Source organism: Notechis scutatus, chromosome 2 (genome assembly GCF_049901735.1).
Source record: "Notechis scutatus isolate UNSWTSFEM ecotype Mainland chromosome 2, rNotScu1.2, whole genome shotgun sequence".
Taxonomy (NCBI): domain Eukaryota; kingdom Metazoa; phylum Chordata; class Lepidosauria; order Squamata; family Elapidae; genus Notechis; species Notechis scutatus.
Window position 1 is genome coordinate 12,789,299 of NC_142010.1, and position 23,801 is coordinate 12,813,099.

The 23,801-nt window shown below is 40.9% G+C and overlaps 1 protein-coding gene across 1 annotated transcript in view; it reads left to right on the top strand.

Moving 5' to 3' along the window:
* The first annotated feature begins 885 nt into the window (after positions 1 to 885).
* Positions 886 to 23,801, top strand: part of LOC113429307 (rano class II histocompatibility antigen, A beta chain-like) — a 71,759-nt gene continuing 48,843 nt past the window's right edge. Inside the window, exon 1 of the mRNA XM_087953543.1 lies at positions 886 to 1,028. The gene's annotated coding sequence lies outside the window, so the exon portion shown is untranslated. The remainder of the gene's footprint in view (positions 1,029 to 23,801) is intronic.

Below are 23,801 nucleotides of genomic sequence, written 5' to 3' on the forward strand. Positions count from 1 at the left end.
TGCGGCTGATGGGTGGTTGGAGGAAGAACCTGTGTGTGTGTGTGAGAGAGAGAGAGAGAGAGATTTCAGGGGGGAACTGCGGGGAGGGTCCTTTGTCCTCCGGCTGAGAATTGGGAGCGGGACCGAGGAAGAGCCGCTGCTCAGACGGGGAACCTGCCTGAATTCTGGGCTTGGGCCGGAAGAGAAGCGGGGATCGGGGGTCTTGGCTGGGCTCTGGGTGGGGGGAAACTCCACTTGCGACCCTTCTTGGGGGGGAAGAGCGACCGGAGTCCCCCTCCTGCCCTGGGGATCTTCTCCCTCGCTCACTTGGGATCCCAGAAGCAGATCCCGGAGTGGGGCAGCGTCTCCAGGGATCGCCCCTCAGCTGACAGAAGGCCGGAGAAGGTGGATCCCCCTGGGAGGGGAAATGGGATCGTCCGAAGCCTCCCAGGGGGATCCGACCTGGAAGGGATCAGGAGGGATTTCCAGAAGAGGCTGGACGGCCGTTTGTCCGGAGTGGGATAAGGGCTCCTGCCTCGGCCAGGGGGTCAGACTAGAAGATCTCAAAGGTCTGTTTGAACTTCCCTCTCCCCGTCGGCCCTCCCCCCACCGAAGCCCTCCGCCCCCCCAGCCCCTCCTGCATGGAGCTGGCAGGAAAGACCCCCGAGATTAATGCAGCCCCCCAAGACTGCAAGGATCCCCCTCCCACTTTCTCCGCTTCTCTCTCTGCGCCGAACTGTCTCCTGCATCGGCTGAATTCAAGGGAGACTCTGCCCGGAGACCGATGACGCTTCAAGAAGGGAAGATTCTCATTGGTCCTCCTGCTCTTTCCGGACGCTCCCAGTTCCGAAGTGCGGGGAAAACTCCGCCTTCCCCAGTTCAGACCCTCCGATTCCTCCTTGGGGAGCCGGGAGCCTCCGCGTCCTTCTCGCCTCTCTTTGCGGGCGCTTGTGGGGCGGCATCCATGGCTTTGGCTGGGCTTCCCCTGGTGCTGCTGGTGGGGGCGCTGGGCCGGATCCCCGGAAGCGAAGGGGGGAAGGAGACCCCCGGTAAGGAGTGGGCTGGGCGGGGGAGGAGGGGCTGGGAAGGACCCCCGGAGGGGGAAGGAAGCTGATGGGTCTCCAGAGCCTCCAACATTCGATCTCTGCGTGGTCTCCTAACCCTTCCCTACCCGTATTGCCCCCCCAGGAGGAGGGAGAGGGACCCCTCCCTTGTCCCCCGGTTGTAGCCGAGGTGGGGGTCGCAGCCGGCCCCCCCTACCCCCCCACCCCATTGCCTGGGTCGGAGGGGGCTGCCTGGAAAGAGGCAGGGAAGGAAAAGCGAAAGCGAAAGAGGGAAACAGGCATTTTCAGCCCTGAAGCCCCAGAAGGAAAAAGAGACAAAGAATTTTGGTTTCTGCAGAAACTTCGCTTTTTCTTCGGAATCTCAGATTTGAGGCTTTGGAGGTCAGGCAAGAGGGGAGCTTCGGTCCCTTCTGGGGGAGGCTCTGAATTTGGGGAGGGGACCAAGAACCCCCCACCCCCATAATCCCCCACTGGCTCTATCGGGACCTGGAGGGGGAGGGGGAACGGAGGGAGGGGGGCTCTGAGTTGCTCCTCCGAAAGTGGCTCCCCCTTTAATGAGGGGGGGCTGGAGACCCTCCCTTTGAGAGGCTTTTGGGGGGCTGCAGGGGGTTTTTTGGGGAGGGGGAAAGGAAACAGGTGGGGATCCCCGACAGTCACCCAAAGGGAGGGAAATGGGCTGAAGATTTGGGGAAGAAGAAAATTTGGGGGGGGGGATCCAGGGAAGAGGGGGGGGTGAAGGGCTGTGAGACCTCAGAAGTGGGAATCTAGATGTCCTCCTGGTGCCCCCTCTGTTAGTGTTTGGGGATAAACCCCTAGCAGAGTATTGCAGCAGTAGTCAAGCCAGGCAGCCAAAGGAGAGCGGAAGGGCCCCAGAGTATACACACACTGAATACAAACAGTGTTTGTAGTTTAAATAGTTTTTAATCCATTTAGAGTTTAAAGCATTGTCATTCAGTCCATTTTTCATTCACTATATTTCCATCCAGTAAGACTCACTATTACAGTCCAAGTTAAGAGTCCTTACAATATCTTTATCAGCCGATAAAGATATCTCCTCCTCCTCCGGTGCCTCTCTCCAGAGGAACAAACACTAGATATTCAGCAAGACGCTCAAACAGTAGAACAGTTGAATTCCGCAGTAAATCAGCAAACAGTAGCAGACAGGATCATCTCGGTCACAGGCACAGTACAAACAGTATTCACAGTTAGTCACAGTAAGCTTTCCAGCTTCTAATGCTTCCTTATATTGTAACTTCTAACCGCACCCTTAATTGGTTAATTGCCTGCAGCATTGTGCTTAAAGTGATAAGCACTTAAACCATGATATCTAAGTTTTATATATTTATTCACCCAAACCATATTTGGTATCAATGTTATACCTAACATACTCCCCTTTTGGGTGATATAAATATATAATACCTTTACAATCTAACCCCATAGTTTTCACAACTCTCCTGGTGCTTACTGGCACCTTGGGCTTTAGTAAAATTATCAGCTAAATTGTCCTCCGACATACAGTACTCTAGCTGAATCATCTTATTTCTTACAGATTGTCTCACGTTTAGGTATCTTAGATCTGTATGTTTGCTCCTTGTTTTTACTGCAATATTTGTGGCCATTTGAATTGCTGCCTGATTATCTTCATGTATAATGATAGGATAATCCACAGTTATACCTATATCAATTAACATTTGTTTATACATTATTAATTCTGTACATAACAGAGATAAACAGGAGAATTCTGCCTCCATAGTAGACAAACTTATATGCTGTTGTCTTATTGACTTCCAGCCTATTAATGTCTTACCCAGCATTATGGCTGTTCCTGAAGTCGACTTTCTTGTGTCTCTTTCTGATGCAAAACTAGCATCTGCATAAGCACTCAGAATTAAATCACCTTTTGGCTCTAAATACAATGAATAATTCATTGTCTTTTTAAGATATCTTAATATCCTCTTAGCTGCATTCCAGTGTCTTTCACACGGTGCAGAATTGAATCTAGCCAACTGATTCACACAGTACGAAATATCTGGTCTAGACCAATTACTTATATAAGTCAAACTACCTATTAAAGATTGATAAATCACCTTATCAAACTCCAGGCTTTGTTCATCAGTGTTGCTAAACTCCTGACTCATTGGAGTCTTAGCCGGCTTACAAAGCTCCATCTTGTAATCTTTTAGCAATTTGCTTATCTTATCTTCCTGAGATATCTTAAAACCTTTCTGTGTTTTCTTTATATTTAAACCGAGATATTTCTTTATCTCCCCTAATTGCTTGATCTTTATTCTCTTTCCTAATGATGCTATTATTTTATTTGCCTCATCATTAGTTTCAGTTATCAATGCAATATCATCTGTGAACAACAATAATAATGATACTTTCCCATTTGTCTCCCTCTTAAACAGACATGGATTGGCTAAACCAGCTTTAAATCCTATATTGTTAAGTTCCTTTACAATATACTGGTTCCATTCATAGCCTGATTGTTTAAGACCATAGAGGCTTTTCTTTAACAACCAACAATCATTATTATCCTTATTTTCACTTTTAATACCAACAGGTTTTTTCATATAAATAGTATGTTTTAATGGGGCGTGCAAGTAAGCAGTTTCCACATCTAGATGGTTAACTATATAGTTTTTACTAGCTGCCCACACTAAAGCTGCCCTCAAGGTTGCTGCCTTAAGACTAGGTGCAAACACCTCATCGTAGTCATTGGCATTCTGCCTAAAACCTTGGGCTACTAACCTTGCCTTATGGATTAAATTACCATCTTTATCTGTTTTTACCTTAAATATCCATTTGCAGCCAATGGACTTCTTACCTTCAGGTAATTTGGCATTCTCATACACTTTCATATGTCTTAATGAATTCAGTTCCTTATTCATTGCTGCATACCAACTTTCTTTTTCCTTAGTAGGATACTTTTTATTTCTTCTACAGAATTAGGAACTTGATTAATCTGGCACACTGTGTTAGCCTGGTACCTATCAGGCGGTCTAGATACACGTGTAGTTCTTCTGGGAATTACAGGGCTTACAGGAGGACTTTGTTGAACTACTACCTGTTCATCTTCCTCATCCTGTTCAGCTATTGAATCTGTTTCTTCCTTTATGGGCATTATTTCATCCTGTATTTGTCTCTTTACTTTATTTTTAAAGTTACAGGGATAACTAATGGGATTTCTATAGGATTCAATAATTACATCTTTATTGGCATCCTGTTCTAATTTCTCCCATCCTTCATGTTCTAGAAATTGGGCACTAGCACTACATAACACTTTAGATGTGCCTTTCTCCCAAAATCTATATGCCCTATGGTTTGCCTGATAACCAACGAGGAAAAATCTTTTAGCTCTATGTTGCCCTTTTTTTCTGAGTTGTGCAGGAATATGCACCCATGCTGGTGCACCAAATGTGTGCAGGTAACTTAGGTCAGGTTTCCTGCCATGCCACCTGGTGAATGGTATTTCACCTGTTGTTGTGTTAACAACGTTGTTCAATATGTTATTAGCACACATTATAGCCTCCCCCCACAAAGAATCAGGTAACCCAGAATCATTTAACATTGTTCTAACCATTGCCTGTAGTGTTTGGCCTCTTCTTTCAATAAAAGCGTTATGTTCTGGCCTGTATGGAGCAGACTTCTTATGCTCTATTCCAGCTACCTTAAGTCTGTTCTGGAATTTGTTATTAACAAATTCCGTGCCATTATCTGTTACCAGGGTTATCAGTTGCCTTTTAGTCTTTCTTTCAGCAAACTTAAGCCAATTGAAAAAATGTTGATATGTTTCAGTTTTGCTTTTCATTAAATAGCAAAACCCATATCTAGAATAATGGTCCATAATGCTCAGTATATATCTAGCACCCCCCATACTGGGTTTCTTTGGACCTATGATGTCTGCAAATACTACTTCTAAAGGTTAAAGGTTCTTTGGTTTTGAAACCATTTAGCCTATTTGCAGGCAATACTTTGCTCTTATCTTCACAGCAAACATTACAACGCAAATATTTATCACAAGGTTTTAACCTTATTCCTTCAGATAACTCAACTGTACGTTTTAGCATTTTAAAATTTACATGCCCCAAACGCCTATGCAATAAATGGATACATTCATTATGAGGCTTTATATTATTAAATACAGTCTGTGCCTCTCCTTTCTTACTATTATCTAAGACATATAATGTTCCATTTAAAGCTGCAGTTACCCTTTTGTTATCTTTTTCAATTATGCAATTATTATCCTTAAAAGTAATTACATAACCTAATTTATCTAATACCCTTACTGAAAGCAAATTAAACTTTAGTTGCGGTACATACAACATTTTTATATCCTGGTTTATGCACGGACAATGTGCAAGACCTTCACCTTTCGCTTTCAGATTCCAGCCGTTAGCAAGAGATATATGTTGAGAGCTTGTAGACATTTTTATAAATTTTGTCTTATCTCTTGTGATGCAGTGGGATGCGCCACTGTCAACCACCCATAGATCATTCTTCACATCAGAGTTGCTAAACATGGCTAGTTCAAATGCTTTCTTTGGCTTTTTTACATTCTGGCTTTTTCTCTTTTTGCAGAAACTTGCCAAATGTCCTCTTCCTCCACAATTAAAACATTTTTTTAATTGTGTATGCTGTTGAAGATAAATTCTTTTCTTCTATGTGCTGTACTTTGCTAAGCTGGTTTCTTTCAAGCTTTGAAGATAATTTCTCTTCTTTCTTATCTTCTCTCAGCTCGTCACGCTCACGCCTTCTTCTGGCTTCTTCTAGTAGCCTGCCTGTAATCTCGGTTAATGAGAGGCTTTCTTTTGGCAATACTTCTAACGAAGTCACATAGTCATCATAGCTTTGATCTAATGAAGATAATATGATGTAGACTTGTTGCAGTTCATTAAATATAAGCTCTTTTTCATGCAATTCTTGAAAAATGCTCTTCATACAGTTTAAATGAACTAACATATCTCCATTCCTCTGAAGATGCGTTAGAAAAAGCTTCCGTGTAAGATTTATATGTGCTCCTACACTGTCCCGAACATAAATCTTCCTGAGGTTCTCCCAGCAGTTTGCAGCATTTTCTTCTCCACGAATATGGACAAGCTGCTGATCACAGAGAATCAGTCCTATTATGCATAAAGCCTGCTCATTCTTCAGTTTAAAGTCTTGTAACTTTTCGTTATCAGCAGCAGCAGCAGGATCCCAGCTACTCACATCTGGTGGGTTTGCTATAATGTCCCACAAACCTTCTCTGCGTAGAAGTAAACTACATTTCATTGACCATGAAACATAGTTTGTTCCATCCAGCCTGGATATCATGGACAGTTGTGACAAATTTACTTGTGCCATTACTCTTCAGATATTTTGACTATTTTAAACTAATTAAAACAGTTTGTTTTTACAGTAATGTGCAACTCACACCAACTCTCTCTGCTATATCCTGGTTAGTTAGACTATGCTGCTGGGCCCATAACCAATGTTAGTGTTTGGGGATAAACCCCTAGCAGAGTATTGCAGCAGTAGTCAAGCCAGGCAGCCAAAGGAGAGCGGAAGGGCCCCAGAGTATACACACACTGAATACAAACACTGTTTGTAGTTTAAATAGTTTTTAATCCATTTAGAGTTTAAAGCATTGTCATTCAGTCCATTTTTCATTCACTATATTTCCATCCAGTAAGACTCACTATTACAGTCCAAGTTAAGAGTCCTTACAATATCTTTATCAGCCGATAAAGATATCTTCTCCTCCTCCGTGCCTCTCTCCAGAGGAACAAACGCTAGATATTCAGCAAGACGCTCAAACAGTAGAACAGTTGAATTCCGCAGTAAATCAGCAAACAGTAGCAGACAGGATCATCTCGGTCACAGGCACAGTACAAACAGTATTCACAGTTAGTCACAGTAAGCTTTCCAGCTTCTAATGCTTCCTTATATTGTAACTTCTAACCGCACCCTTAATTGGTTAATTGCCTGCAGCATTGTGCTTAAAGTGATAAGCACTTAAACCATGATATCTAAGTTTTATATATTTATTCACCCAAACCATATTTGGTATCAATGTTATACCTAACACCCTCCCCTCATTCCCCGTCCCCCCAAAGGAAGAGAGAGCAGGAGGTGTGGATATTACCTTCCCTCCAGCCCTCCCCCCACCGTTCCTCCCCCTGGAGATCCCGGTGTTCCCTGTGGAGACTTACCAGGATTCTTCACTCTGCCCCCTCAGCGCCCCCACAGTACATCCTCCTCTCCGGGGCTGACAGAGTCCCCCTCCCTCCTCCAGGGGCATCTCCCATCAGTCTCCCAGAGGAAGATCCTCCCCACCGTCCCCTTTTCCTGCGTGGGATCCTCCTCCTCCTCCTCTACTAGAGGCTGGGAGCAATGGGCCCTGGAGTCCCTCCTGACGCCCTTCTCCTCCTCATCGCAGCCCATTTCCTGGTCCAGTGGAAGTCCGAGTGCCTCTTCCTCAACGGGACGCAGCGGGTGCAGTACCTGTTCAAGGAGATGTACGACCGGCAGGAGTTCGTCCGCTTCGACAGTGACTTTGGGAAGTTCGTGGCCGTCACGGCGTTTGGGAAGGCGGATGCGGACATATGGAACAGCAATGAGCAGATCATGCAGTACCAGAAGGCCGCTGTGGATTTCTTCTGCCGACACAACTACGAGGTGAACAGCTACAAGGCGCCCAAGAGGGAGGAGCGAGCGATTGGCCGGAGAAGTGAGTCCTGGGGGGGAGGGTCTCTTTTTCCCTGGGAGGGGGAGGCCCTATCCTTTCCTGGCATCCACTGGGGATTCTCCTCCCGGGTGATGGTTCCGCCTCCTTCTTCTTCCTTCTGCCCGCTCAGAGCTCCGGAATCTCCCTCTTCTCCCCAGGATCTGAACTCTCCTCCTGTCCGGGATCTGGGATCCCTTTGATCCCCCCAGGAAATCCACCCAAATCTATGATTTTCTTCTTTGGGGGGCAGGGGAATCCACCCAGGTCTCCCTCCCTCCCTCCTGCTCAATACAGGGAGTCCTCCACTTAACAATAATTCACTTAGTGACCGTTTAGAGTCACAAGGGCAGTGAAAATAATGACTTCCGACCCTGTTTCACTCAGTCATATATTCAACATGTTTACAGTTCAATCTATTCATATCATTTCATTTATCATTCAAAATTTCACCTTAATTTATAGCTATCCCAAGATACATTTTCCATCTTATTCTCTTTTAGCCAATATTGTCAGATTTACAGCACTGTATCCTCATTACTTTATACAAATATAACAGATATAACAGAATATTTAATTCATTAAAAATGTCTCTATCTTCCTTGATCATATTTTCAACATGTTTACACTTCTCATTTTTAAACAAATACATTTTCCATCTTATTATCTTCTAGCCAATATTGTCAAACTAATAGCAATACATCTTCATTACCTTATACAAGTAGATAATAAAATATTTCATGAAAGATACTAATAATTCTTGTGTTCAGCATGTTGACAGTTTCATACCATTCATTAAGAATTCAAAATTTCATCTTAATTTATATTATCTCTGTTAGTGTTTGGGGATAAACCCCTAGCAGAGTATGCAGCAGCAGTCAATCCAGGCAGCCAAATGAGAGAGGAAGGGTTTTAGAGTATACACACACTGAACACAAACACTGTTTGTAGTTTAAATAGTTTTTAATCCAGTTAGAGTTTAAGCATTGTCAATCAGTCCGTATGTCATTCACAATATATCCATTCAGTAAGACTTACTAACTCAGTCCAGGTAATAGTCCTTACTATATCTTTATCAGCCGATAAAGATATCTTCTCCTCCTCCGATGCCTTTCTCCAGAGGATAACGCTGGATATTCAGTAGGACGATCAAACAGTAGACAGTCGCAGTAAAACAGTAATAAACAGTTGTATCCAGCAGTAAACAGCAATAAACAGCAAACGGTAAACAGCAAGTAAGCAGTAAACTTTCCAGCTTTCTCCTACTTCCTCTTATTGCAGTTTCTAACCGCACCCTTAATTGGCTAATTACATGCAGTGTGGTGCTTAAAGTTACAAACACTTAAACTATGATACCTTAGTTTATATATTTATCCACCCAAACCTTGTTAGGTAACAATGTTATACCCAACATTCTCCCCTTTTGGGTGATATAAATATATAATACCTTTACAATCTAATCCCATAGTTTTCACAACTCTCCTGGTGCTTCCTGGCACCTTGGGCTTTTGTAAAATTATCAGCTACATTGTCCTCCGACATGCAGTACTCCAGCTGTATCATTTTACTTCTTACAGATTGTCTAACGTTTAGGTACCTTAAATCTGTATGCTTGCTCCTAGTTTTGACTGCAATATTTGTGGCCTTTTGAATTGCTGCCTGATTATCTTCATGTATAATTATAGGATAATTCACAGTTATGCCTATATCATTCATCATTTGCTTATACATAATCAATTCTGTACATAATAGCGATAAACAGGAGAATTCTGCCTCCATAGTTGACAAACTTATATGCTGTTGTCTTAGTGACTTCCAACCTATTAATGTCTTACCCAGCATTATGGCTGTTCCTGAAGTCGATTTTCTTGTGTCTCTTTCTGATGCAAAACTAGCATCAGCATAAGCACTCAGAATTAGATCACCTTTTGGCTCTAGATACAATGAATAATTCATTGTCTTTTTAAGATATCTTAATATTCTCTTAGCTGCAATCCAGTGTCTTTCATTCGGTGCAGAATTGAAACGAGCTAACTGATTCACACTGTACGAAATGTCTGGTCTAGACCAATTGCTAATATAAGACAAACTACCTATTAATGATTGATAAATTACCTTATCAAACCCCGGGCTTTGTGCATCAGTGTTGCTAAACTCCTGACTCATTGGAGTCTTGGCCGGCTTACAAAGCTCCATTTTATAATCTATTAGCAATTTACATATCTTATCTTCCTGAGATATCTTAAAGCCCTTCTGTGTTTTCTGTATATTTAAACCGAGATATTTTTTATCTCCCCTAATTGCTTGATCTTTATTTTCTTTCCTAATGATGCTATTATTTTATTGGCTTCATCATTAGTTTCAGTAATCAATGCAATATCATCAGTGAACAACAATAATAATGATATTTTCCCATTTGTCTCCCTCTTAAATAGACATGGATCGGCTAACCCAGCTCTGAATCCTATATTGTTTAGTTCCTTTACAATATACTGGTTCTATTCATAGCCTGATTGTTTAAGACCATAGAGGCTTTTTTTTAACAACCAACAATCATTATTATCTATTATTTCACTTTTAATTCCAACAGGTTTTTTCATATATATAGTGTGTCTTAATGGGGCGTGCAAGTAAGCAGTTTCCACATCTAGGTGGTTAATTATATATTTTTTGCTAGCTGCCCACACTAAAGCTGCCCTCAAGGTTGCTGCCTTAAGACTAGGTGCAAACACCTCATCATAGTCATTGGCATTCTGTCTAAAACCTTGGGCTACTAATCGTGCCTTATGGATTATATTTCCATCTTTATCAGATTTTACCTTAAAGATCCATTTGCAGCCAATGGACTTCATATCTACAGGTAATCTCGCATTCTCATATACTTTCATATTCCTTAATGAGTTCAGTTCCTTATTCATTGCTGCATACCAACTTTCCTTATCCTTAGTAGGATACATTTTTATTTCATCTACAGTACATGGAACTTTATTAATCTGGCACACTGTGTTAGCCTGGTACCTATCAGGCGGTCTAGATATTCGTGTAGTTCTTCTGGGAATTACAGGGCTTGCAGGAGGACTTTTTTGAACTACTACTTGTTCATCTTCCTCATCCTGCTCAGCTATTGGATCTATTTCTTCCTTTATGGGCTCTATTTCTTCCTGTATTTCTCTCTTTACTTTATTCTTAAAGTTACAGGGATAACTAATGGGATTTCTATAGGATTCAATAATTACTTCTTTATTGGTATCCTGTTCTAACTTCTCCCATCCTACGTGCTCTAGAAATTGGGCACTAGCACTACATAACACCTTAGATGTGCCTTTCTCCCAAAATCTATATGCCCTATGGTTTGCCTGGTAACCAACGAAGAAAAATCGTTTAGCTCTGTGTTGCCCTTTATGCCTGAGTTGTGTAGGGATATGCACCCATGCTGGTGCACCAAATGTGTGCAGGTAACTTAGGTCAGGTTTCCTGCCATGCCACTTGGTGAATGGTATTTCACCTGTCGTTGTGTTAACAATGTTGTTCAATATGTTATTAGCACACATTGTTGCCTCCCCCCACAAAGAATCAGGTAATCCAGAATCAGTTAACATTGTTCTAACCATTGCCTGTAGTGTTTGGCCTCTTCTCTCTATGAATGCGTTGTGTTCTGGCCTGTATGGTGCAGACTTCTTGTGCTGTATTCCAGCTACCTTTAGTCTGTTCTGGAATTTGTTGTTAACAAATTCCGTACCATTATCTGTCACCAGGGTTATCAGTTGCCGTTTAGTCTTTCTTTCTGCAAATTTAAGCCAGTTGAAAAAACGTTGATATGTTTCAGTTTTGCTCTTCATTAAGTAGCAAAACCCATATCTAGAATGGTGGTCCATAATGCTCAGTATATATCGAGCACCCCCCATACTGGGTTTCTTTGGACCTATGATGTCTGCAAATATAACTTCTAAAGGTTCTTTGGTTTTGAAACCATTTAGCCTATTTGCAGGCAATACTTTGCTCTTATCTTCACAGCAAACATTACAACGCAAATATTTATCACAAGGTTTTAACCTTATTCCATCAGATAACTCTAATGTACGTTTTAGCATCTTAAAATTTACATGCCCCAAACGCCTATGCAATAAATGGATACATTCATTATGAGGCTTTATATTGTTAAATACAGTCTGTGCCTCCCTTTCTTACTATCATCTAAGACGTATAACGTTCCATTTAAAGCTGCAGTTACCCTTTTTATCCTTCTCAATTATGCAATTATTATTTTTAAATGTAATTACATAACCTAGTTTGACTAATACCCTTACAGAAAGCAAGTTGAACTTTAGTTGCGGTACATACAACATTTTTATATCCTGATTTATGCACGAACAATGTGCAGTACCTTCTCCTTTCGCTTTCAGGTTCCAGCCATTAGCAAGTGATATATGTTGAGAGCTTGTAGACATTTTTACAAATTTTGTCTTATCTCTCGTGATGCAGTGGGATGCACCACTGTCCACCACCCATAAATCATTCTTCACATCACAGTTGCTAAACATGGCTAGTTCAAAAGCTTTCTTGGGCTTTTTACATTCTGGCTTTTTCCCTTTTTGCAAAATCTTGCTAAATGTCCTCTTCCTCCACAATTAAAACACTTTTTAATTGTGTATGCTGTCGAAGATAAATTCTCTTCTTCCGGGTGCTTTACTTTACTAAGCTGGTTTCTATCAAGCTTTGAAGATAATTTCTCTTCTTTATTAGGTTTATCTTCTCTCAGCTGGTCACGTTCACACCTTCTTCTGGCTTCTTCTAGTAGCCTGCCTGTAATCTCGGTTAATGAGAGGCTATCTTTAGGCAATACTTCCAACGAAGTCACATAGTCATCATAGCTTTCATCTAGTGAAGATAATATAATGTATACTTGTTGCAGCTCATTAAAGATAAGCTCTTTTTCTTGTAATTCTTGAAAAATGCTCTTCATACAGTTTAAATGAGCTAACATATCTCCATTCCTCTGAAGATGTGTTCGAAACAGCTTCCGTGTAAGATTTATATGTGCTCCTACACTGTCCCGAACATATATCTTCCTGAGGTTCTCCCAGCAGTTTGCAGCATTTTCTTCTCCACGAATATGGACAAGCTGCTGGTCACAGAGAGTCAGTCCACTGTTGCCACTGTTGCATATATTTTATTTTCTATATATTCCCTTCCCTCTAACATCTCATTTTTACTCAAATAACTTTTAGCCAATATATATATGGCATTCAGCTTTGCTCGGGTATTTTCCCACATCATAGTAGTGGTGCTTTTAAAGTTGTAGCAACGTTTCAGCAGAATCTCATCTGCCATCATCAGGATTCTGTATAGTGTTCATCTGTGAGTCAGACTTTTACAGTGGTTTCAGATTTAAATTTGGGGCAGCCTATTGCTGTGCCAGAATGGTTTTTCTTCATCCTGATTGGTTGGGAGTCTTGGTCTGTGTTTATTGGTCTTGGAGTTTGCTGTGTTCTGCTTGATTGGTGTTTCCAATATCTTCTGTCTGTTTTTTGGCTCTTTTTGGCTCTTGATTGGCTGGCAGCATTGTGTTACTTTATTGGAGGCCTTTAGTGCAGCTTGGCTCCGGGTAAATGGATGGCTATCATTAGTTAGGAAGCTAGGTTTCATCTGGGTGTCTGGTTGGGGTGTGTTTGAGCTGGAGGTATCAGGGGGGATCTGTTTGTGCCCAGGTGTTTGCCTGGCTTGTGGTGTGGAGATTTTTTTGTTTGTGAGTGCAGGCTTCCAAATGATTGACAGCCTGGTGGAATCATCTGTTCTATTCATGCTTTCTGGTCTTTTTTCAATCTCTATGGCTTCTCTGATGATTCTGTGGCTAGGGTTTTCTATAGTGGCTAGGGTTTTGGTGCCATTGAAGTTGATGCTATGACCTGTGGCTTCCATGTGTTGGACTAGTGAGGAAGTGTGTTCCAGATTTTTGACTGCATTTTTGTGTTAATCCAGTCGGGTGCTTATTCTTCTACTGGTCTGTCCAATGTATGTGGCCGGGCATGATGCACAGTGGACTTCGTATATGCCTTGGTTTTCCAGGTCAATTTTATCTTTGGGGTTTCTGAGGATGGCTGCTATTTTTCTGTCTGTTTTGAAGGCAGTCTTGATGTGCTGTCTGTGTAGTACCTTACTAATTTTGTCTGTAGTACCTCTTATGTAGGGCAGGACAACTGTTCCATAGGTCTGTTCATCTTCTGGGTCTCTATTATGTCTCAGTGTGTTTTTGTGGATCAAGCTGGTGATTTTGCTTTTGTGGAAGCTGTTGGCTGTCAGTACTTTAGTCAGGGTGCATAGTTCAGTCTTAATGTGTGTCTTGTCTGCCAGGCGTTTGGTTCTAGTAATTAGTGTTTTAGCCACGGAGTTTATCTGTGCTGGGTGGTGGTGGGATTGGGCATTGAGGTAGCGGTTGGTGTGTTTTCTTCTGGTATATGGTGTGTCCTAGTGTGCCATCTGTTTTTTTGTAGATTAGTACATCTAGGAATGGTAGTTGTTTGTTTCGCTTTCCATGGTGAACTTGATTTTGGGGTGCGTGCTGTTTAGGTGTGTTAGGAAATTGTTTAGGTTTTCTTTTCCATGGGGCCAAATCACGAATGTGTCATCGATGTATCTTAACCATAGTTTGGGTTTGAGGATGGCATTGGCCAGGGCTCTGGATTCTAATTCTTCCATGAACAGGTTTGCAATGACGGGTGACAGTGGTGATCCCATAGGGGCTCCTTCAATTTGTTTGTATCTTTGTCCTTTGTATATGAAATATGTGTTGGTTAAGCAGTGTTCTGTTAGTTCCATGAGGTGTTTAGCTGGTTGGTATTTATTTTTGATGATTTCAAGGGTCTCTTTTATCGGGACTTGAGTGAATAGTGAGACCACGTCAAAACTTACAAGCAGATCTTCTTGCTCCACGTGTAGATCTTCGATCATTTCCAAGAAGTGGTATGACTTTTGTACATGTGAAGCTGCTGCTTCAGCATGGGGCTGTAGCTGTTTTGCTAAGTGTTTAGCTAGGTTTTGTAGTGGTGCTCCTCTGGAGCTGACTATGGGTCTGAGAGGTATGCCTTCTTTGTGTATTTTTGGGAGGCCGTATAGTTTGGGGCATCTGGAAGATTTTTCTCTGGGTATGATCGTGTGTCGGATCTCTTTGCTTATGTGGCTGGTTATAATTTTCTTCTTGGTTAATTTTTTTTTTCAGATATGTGGTTGGGTCTGTGTTTATGGGTTTGTATGTGGAGTCTTGGAGTAGGTCTGTCAATTTTGTTTCATAGTCATTTCTGTCCATTACTACAGTGGCATTCCCTTTGTCTGCTGGGAGGATGATTATGCTGCTATCTCTTTTCAGGGTTTGTAGCGCTTTAATTTCATTTTTCTGCAAGTTGCTTTTGGGTGGTTTGCTTGTGCATAGGATGTTGGTAACTTGGTGTCTTATTTTATCAGCTTCATCTGTATTTAATTTAGTTAGGCTGGATTCTACTGCACATATGATGGATTCTGTGGGATTTTTTGGGGTGCTATAGCATAATTGAATCCTTTGGTTAGGACATCTGTTTCTGTTTTGGTGAGTTCTCTGTTGGAAACGTTGTACACTAATTGTTTCAGGTGTTGTTGTGAGTTGTTGGGGGTTTTCTTGTCATGTTCTAATTTCTTTAATTTTTTCAAGAGTCTTTCCTGTTTGTAAGTGGTTTCAGATTCAGCTCTCCAAGTTGTAAGTTGTTTTATCTTGTCCCAAAGTAGAGGGTGGATTTTGCTGCTCAATTCCAGGTGTAGTGCTAGCAAATCTTTGTTTAACTGATCTAATTGGAATCTCTTACTGTGGAGCTCGTTCCTTAGTAGAGCCATTTCAGTTCTTTTCAGGATACGTTTAGTGGCTGCTGTGCTTTGATGAAATGTTAATTTGAAGCAGGTTGGTGTAGTATTGTTGTCTCTGCAGCTGCGTAGGAATTGGAGATCACATAGTATTCCTGCTCTTTTAATTTCCAGTTTCTCGTAGGTTTTGATCTGGCTGTTTATTTCCTCCCAGTAGAGGTTTGATATTTGTTTTCTTAAGTTTTCGTGGGTACTTACATGTATGGCATTCAGCTTTGCTCAGGTATTTTCCCACGTCATAGTAGTTGTGCTTTTAAAGTTGTAGCAACGTTTTGGCAGAATCTCATCTGCCATCATCAGGCTTCTGTATAGTGTTCATCTGAGAGTCAGACTTTTACAGTGGTTTCAGATTTAAATTTGGGGCAGCCTATTGCTGTGCCAGAATGGTTTTTTCTTCACCCTGATTGGTTGGGAGTCTTGGTCTGTGTTTATTGGTCTTGGAGTTTGCTGTGTTCTGCTTGATTGGTGTTTCTAATATCTTCTGTCTGTTTTTTGGCTCTTTTTGTATCTTGATTGGCTGGCAACATTGTGTTACTTTATTGGAGGCCTTTAGTGTAGCTTGGCTCCGGGTAAATGGACGGCTATCGTTAGTTAGGAAGCTAGGTTTCATCTGGGTGTCTGGTTGGGGTGTGTTTGAGCTGGAGGTATCAGGGGAGATCTGTTTGTGCCCAGGTGTTTGCCTGGCTTGTGGTGTGGAGATTTTTTTGTTTATGAGTGCAGGCTTCCAAATGATTGACAGTCTGGTGGAATCATCTCTTCTATTCATGCTTTCTGGTCTTTTTTCAATCTCTATGGCTTTTCTGATGATTCTGTGGCTGGGGTTTTCTATAGTGGCTAGGGTTTTGGTGCCATTGAAGTTGATGCTATGACCTGTGGCTTCCATGTGTTGGACTAGTGAGGAAGTGTGTTCCAGCTTTTTGACTGCATTTTTGTGTTCATCCAGGCGGGTACTTATTCTTCTATTGGTCTGTCCAATGTATGTGGCCGGGCATGATGCACAGGGGACTTCATATGTGCCTTGGTTTTCCAGGTCTATTTTATCTTTGGGGTTTCTTAGGATGGCTTCTATTTTTCTGTCTGTTTTGAAGGCAGTCTTGATGTGATGCCTGTGTAGTATCTTACTGATTACTCAGTGTTAGTCCAATTATACAAAGAGCTCGTTCGTTGTTCTGGTTAAAGTCAGCAAGCTTCTTGGCATCATCCTCATTAGCTGGATCCCAAGCATTTACATCTGGTGGGTCTTGATCTACATTCCATTAACCTTCTTTATGCAGAAGTAGACTGCATTTCATAGACCAGGAAACATAGTTTGTTCCATCCAACTGGGTTATCAGTGATAGACTTGTTGAAGTGGCTTGTGCCATCTTTACCAGGATAGTAAACCACAATTAAACAGTAAACAGTTGTCTGTATACAGTACTGTGCATTCACACTAACTCTCAGTTATCTGAGCCTGGTATGGCCTGGGCCCATAACCAGTGTTGAGGTAATTCCCGTTAGGAGAAAGATCGCATATAGGGAGACGTATTAGAGAGTAGTGTTGGAATAATACACACAGAGCACACAGATACACTGTACAGTAAATGTAGGTTTTTACTTCCAGAAAGGTTTAAGCAAAGTCCAAAATAAGCAATCCAAAGTCATTCACAGGTAAATCAGTCAGTTTTTCAATCCAGGGATAATCCAACTATCAAAGCCCAGTGTCAAAAACAGTTCAGTAACAGACTTACATTAAATCCAGTAATATCAGTCAATTAGAAGAAATGGATCAAGGGCAATACTTTCCAACAGAAGGAAACAGAGATACTCACTCAGACACACTCTCTTCTGAGACTAAGACTAAACAACCCAGGTTTCTGGCTCCATCTTATGACTGTTTGAGAAACCACACCCAATTACATGCTCTTGCATTCCCTTAAAGATATAGTACTAAAATGTTTATCCTGGTTTATATATTTCTAACCCAAATACCTGTTAGGTGACTCATATTCCTAACATTCTCCCCTTTTGGGTAAGATAATATATACAACCTTACATTCTAAGTCCACAATCTTCACAGCTAGCCTTATGCTTTATAGAGCCTTGGGCCTTTGTAAAATGATCTGCTATATTGTTTTCTGACATACAGTATTTTAGCTTAATCATCTTACTTTGCACACATTGTCTCACATTTAAATATCTTAAATCTGTGTGTTTCGTTCTTGTTTTAACAGCAATATTTGAAGCCATCTGTATTGCTGATTGGTTATCTTCGTAAATAACAATAGGATCTGTTACATCAATTTCCATATCAATTAATAATTGCTTATACAAAACTAAATCTGTACATAATAAAGACAAACATGAGAATTCAGCCTCCATTGTTGACAAACTGAGATGTTTCTGTCTAATAGATCTCCATCCAATCAATGCTTTTCCCAATAATACAGCAGTGCCCGATGTAGATTTTTGTGTATTTATGTCTGTAGCAAAACTTGCATCAGCATATGCAGTCAAATTCAGTTCATCTTTTGGCTCCAGATACAATGCATAATGCATTGTTTGTTTCAGATATCTTAACACACGTTTAGCAGCTTGCCAGTGCCTTTCAGTTGGCTCAGCGTTAAATCTCGCTAATCAATTAACACTGTATGCAATATATGGCCTTGGCCAATTACTGAGATAAGATAAACTACCAATCAAAGACTGATAAATGTTCTTATCAAAAACATGACTTTGAACATCACTATGGCTAAACTCCTGGCTCATTGGTGTTTTAGCCGGTTTACAAAGTTCCATTTTAAAACTTTTAGTAATTGGTTAATTTTATCAGCTTGTGAGATCTTGTATCCGCCCTAGTTCTATCTATCTTTAAACCAAGATATTGTTTGATTTCTCCTAACAGTTTTATCTTAAATTTCTTTTCCAATAGTGACATTATCTCAGTAGCTTCTTGTTCAGTTTTGGTGATTAATGCTATGTCATCAGTAAATAATAACAATAATGACATTACACCATTACTTTCTCTTTTAAACAAACATGGATCAGCCATGCCAGCTACAAAGCCTATTTTAGTTAATTCTTTAACTATACATTGGTTCCACTCATATCCTGATTGCTTCAAACCATAAAGACTCTTTTTCAATTTCCAGCAATCATTATTATCAGTATTATCATTTTTGAGACCTAAAGGTTTCTTTAAATATATAGTGTGTTGCAATGGTGCATGCAGATATGCTGTCTCTACATCCAAATGATTTACAATGTATTTCTCCGTAGCTGCCCACACTAATGCTGCCCTTAATGTAGTAGCCTTCAGACTAGGTGCAAACACCTACCTCATCATAGTCATTTGCTGTCTGATTGAACCCTTGTGCTACTAACCTGGCTTTATGGGTAACAGTCCCATCTACACCTGTCTTCAGTTTATATATCCATTTGCATCCTATAGCATGTTTATCTGGTGGTAACTTAACGTTTTCATATACCTCCAGTGTTTTTAAAGATCCCAGTTCCTTATCCATTGCTTTCTGCCAAGCAGCCTGATCCTTAGCAGGATACAGTTTTAGTTCACTATAATTACTTGGAACTGTATTCACTTGGCATACAACACTAGCCTGATATCTATCAGGTGGTCGTGTTACTGGGTTGAACGTCTTGGTAATACAGGGCTTACTGGTGGACTTTCCTGTGCCACCTGCTCCTGTTCTTCTATTTCTTCCTGTGCCTGTCCTCCTACTTCCTCCTGTTCTTCCTCTTTAATTGCTATTTGGGGTTTACTGATTTTATCTTTAGGGACTATTTGGGTGTCAATAATAATTTAAATATAAAATATATTAATTTAAATATTAATTTATATAATTTAAATATAAAAATAATATTTATAATATCATTGCTGGATTCCCGTTCCCGTTTATCCCACCCAATGTGCTCTAGAAATTTTGCACTAGCACTACAATAAGCATGAGCTGTGCCTCGATCCCAGAATCTAAATGATCTATGGTTGGCCTCATAACCTACAAAAAATAATTTCTTAGCTCTATGTTGCCCTTTCAGTCTTACTTGTGAGGGAATATGCACCCATGCTGGAGCTCCAAATGTGTGTAGGTAACTTAAATTTGGTTTTCTGCCATGCCAACGAGTGATTGGCAATTCACCAGTTGTTGTATTGTTAAAAATGTGCCCTAGATGTCTATGTAGTAAATGTGCCCTAGAAGTTAATGTGCCCTAGACGTCTATGTAGTAAATGTTAACATTATTATAAACTGAGTTAGCCATCTTCAACTGATCATCATGTATCACATATAAATCATTCTCTAATATAGCAGTAACACTTTTACCCTCTTTCTCTATTATAGAGTTATCTCCCCTAAAGGTTACTACATAACCAATATTAACTAAAGCCCTTACTGATAACAAATTAAATTTCAGTTTAGGTACATATAACATAGTTAAATGTTCGTTTATACTAGAACAATATGCAGTACCTTCACCTGATGCGTTAATCTTCCATCCATTTGCCAATGATACATGTTGTTTACTTGTGGACATCTTTACAAACCTGTTTCTATCCTTAGTAATGCATTGCAATGCTCCACTATCAACAACCCACAAATCATTGTTTACAGTTGAATTGCTAGACATAGCCAAACTAACATTCTTCTTAGCTTTTTGGTGTTTGCTAGTATTCTGTCCTTTTCCTTTCTTACAGAATTTAGCTATATGTCCCCTAGCCCCACAAGAAAAACATTTCCTAACATTATAGGCAGTTGAAGATAAATCCTCTTCTTGTGGTTGTTCCTTCCTCAGTTGGTCCCTATCCAGTCGTCTTCCTGCTTCTTCTAACAACCTTCCAGTTATTTCAGTCAATGTCAGTTTATCTCTGGGCAGGACTTCCAGTGAAGATACATAGTCATCATAACTTTCATCCAATGAGGAAAGAATGATATAAACTTGATGCAGCTCTGAAAATATCAGTTCTTTTTCATGTAGCTCTTGAAAAGTTCTTTTCATGAAGTTTAAATGAGCTAACATATCTCCACCTTTCAGAAGATGTGCTCTAAACAGTTTACCTGTAAGATGTATGTGTGCACCTATACTGTCACTAACATAAATCCTCTTCAAATTCTCCCAATACCTAGCAGCAGACTCTTCTCCATGAATATGGACTAGCTGCTGGTCACTCAGTGTTAGTCCAGTTATACAAAGAGCTCGTTCGTTGTTCTGGTTAAAGTCAGCAAGCTTCTTGGCATCATCCTCATTATTTGGATCCCAAACATTTACATCTGGTGGGTCTTGAACTACATTCCATAAACCTTTTTTATGCAGAAGTAGACTGCATTTCATAGACCAGGAAACATAGTTTGTTCCATCCAACCGGGTTATCACTGATAGACATGTTGAAGTGACTTGTGCCATCTTTACCAGGATAGTAAACCAGAATTAAACAGTAAACAGCTGTCTGTATACAGTACTGTGCATTCACACTAACTCTCAGTTATCTCAGCCTAGTATGGTCTGGGCCCATAACCAGTGTTGAGGTAATTCTCCATTAGGAGAATGAGCGCATACAGGGAGACGTATAGAGAGTAGTGTTGGAATAATACACACAGAGCACACAGATACACTGTACAGTAAATGTAGGTTTTTACTTCCAGAAAGGTTTAAGCAAAGTCCAAAATAAGCAATCCAAAGTCATTCACAGGTAAATCAGTCAGTTTTTCAATCCAGGGATAATCCAACTATCAAAGTCTAGTGTCAAAAACAGTTCAGTATCAGACTTACATTAAATCCAGTAATATCAGTCAATTAGAAGAAATGGAGCAATGGTAATACTTTCCAACAGAAGGAAACAGTGATACTCACTCAGACACACTCTCTTCTGAGACTCAGACTAAACAACCCAGGTTTCTGGCTCCATCTTATGGCTGTTTGAAAAACCACACCCAATTACATGCTCTTGCATTCCCTTAAAGATATAGTACTAAAATGTTTATCCTGGTTTATATACTTCTAACCCAAATATCTGTTAGGTGACTTATATTCCTAACAGGGACGTGGCAAGGAAAGGTGTTACAATGGGCCAAAATTCACTGATCTCGCTTAGCAACAGGAATTTTGGCTCAGTTATGGTCATAAGTAAAAGACTACCACTATTTATTAGTTTTATTAAATTGACATGCCGTCCGTCTCCCGATAGGATAGGAAGGTTACAGACGATAAAAAGATAAATAAATAAGCAATTATTAAAAAAAAAAAAAACTAAGCAAACCGCCATGTTTGTAGTTTAGCTCTCTGGGTTTCTCTTTGATCTCCTCTCTCTATTTCCTTCTTCTTCTTCTTCTTCTTCTTCTTCTTCTTCTTCTTCTTCTTCTTCTTCTTCTTCTTCTTCTTCTTCTTCTTCTTCTTCCTCTTCCTCTTCCTCTTCCTCTTCCTCTTCCTCTTCCTCTTCCTCCTCTTCCTCTTCTTCCTCTTCCTCTTCCTCTTCTTCTTCCTCCTCTTCCTCCTTCTCCTCCTCCTCCTCCACCTCCTCCTCTTCCTCTTCCTCTTCCTCTTCCTCTTCTTCTATTGTCGCCATTTCTGATTTTTCCTCCATATTCTGTATATTCAGTTCCCAGTTCTGGAGATTCTCCTGGACTCCGGAAGAGCAGGTGGCAGTCACGGCTAGGAGAGGGTCTGTAAGTCTTTGGGTTAGTTGGCCACTTTGGCAAATAAATTTAATAAATAACTAAATCTACTAAACAAACAAACAAATGTGGTATTACACCTGATTAAAAGTGTGGTTCCATTTTCCATGAGATCCCAAGAATCCTCCAAATCCTGCTGTGTTTGTCCTCCCCGTCTTCTGCGTTATTTCCTTCTATCTCCACCACATCTGGCAGAAGGTTCCTTCCACTTCTGGGTGTTTCTAGCGTTTATCCCTGTCGGATTTCCCTATTTGGGGAATTCTTCCTTTTGAAGACTGCAGCTGATCCCAATCAGGAAGGATTTCACTTTTTTCCTTCTTTCAGGATCCCTTTTAATTTCTTGCTGCAATTTACTTTGGAAGATGACTTCAGAATATTTTCAGGAGTGAAAAGGGATCCTGGCCTGAACTCCAACTTGGTCTCCTGTTCTGGGCCCTCCTGTGCCTCTCCTCCTTCTCTTTCTTCCTCCAGCCAAGCCCACTGTCACCATCTCTCCACCAAGATGGATCCCGCTTCCCCCTTCACCATCCTCCTCTGCACCGCCACGGTCTTTTGGAGATCCCACCTCCTCCTTCCTTCCCAACATGTCCTCCTTCCCGACAATGGTGATGAATTAGGAGAGTTGGCTACCTGTCAGGATTGCGACAATTAACCCCATTTAAATCATGAGTCTCCAAAATGATTTATTGGGAGTTAAAAGACGTGGCACTGCCTGGGTGTAGCTGCCTCTGAGACACATCATTCATTCCCACCCTTGACCCTGATTTTCCCACACCCCCTGGGTGTATCGTAATTCATATTCTCCAACGGGATACATCCATAGCCAAGAGTCATCAATCATACTCTGCAGTTAGAAGTTTGCATGGCAGAAACTTCGGTCACCTAGAAACTATCTCTGAAAACATTTATGGAATGCAAGCTGCCCACTGCTTCTCCCTCCCTTTCTGTTGGCAACTCTAAAAGACCACAGAAATATTTTATGAGTTGACACTTATTTTGTTCTTTCACAAAGTGGCTAAATTAGTAGGCCAGTGAAATACTGTGGACATAATAGACTTAGATTTCAGCAAGGCGTTTGACAAAGTAGACCACAATCTACTTTTAGGTAAGCTAGAAAAAAGTGGGATAGACAGCATCACCACCAGATGGATTCACAGCTAGCTGACAAAGCGTACTCAACAAGTAGTCTTAATGGTACTATGCCTACATAGAGGGAAGTAAGCAGTAAGCAGTGGGGTGCCACAAGGTTCTGTCTTAGGCCCAGGACTCTTCAATATCTTCATTAACGACTTAGATGAGGGAATAGAAGGGGAAGTTTCCAAATTTGCAGATGATACTAAGCTGGCAGGAATAGCTAACACCCAAGAAGATAGGCTCAGGATCCAGATGGATCTTGACAGACTAGAACACTGGGCCGTATCTAATAAAATGAAATTCAGTGTAGAGAAAAGGAAAGTCCTACACTTAGGCAAGAAAAACTAACTGTGCAGGTACAGACTA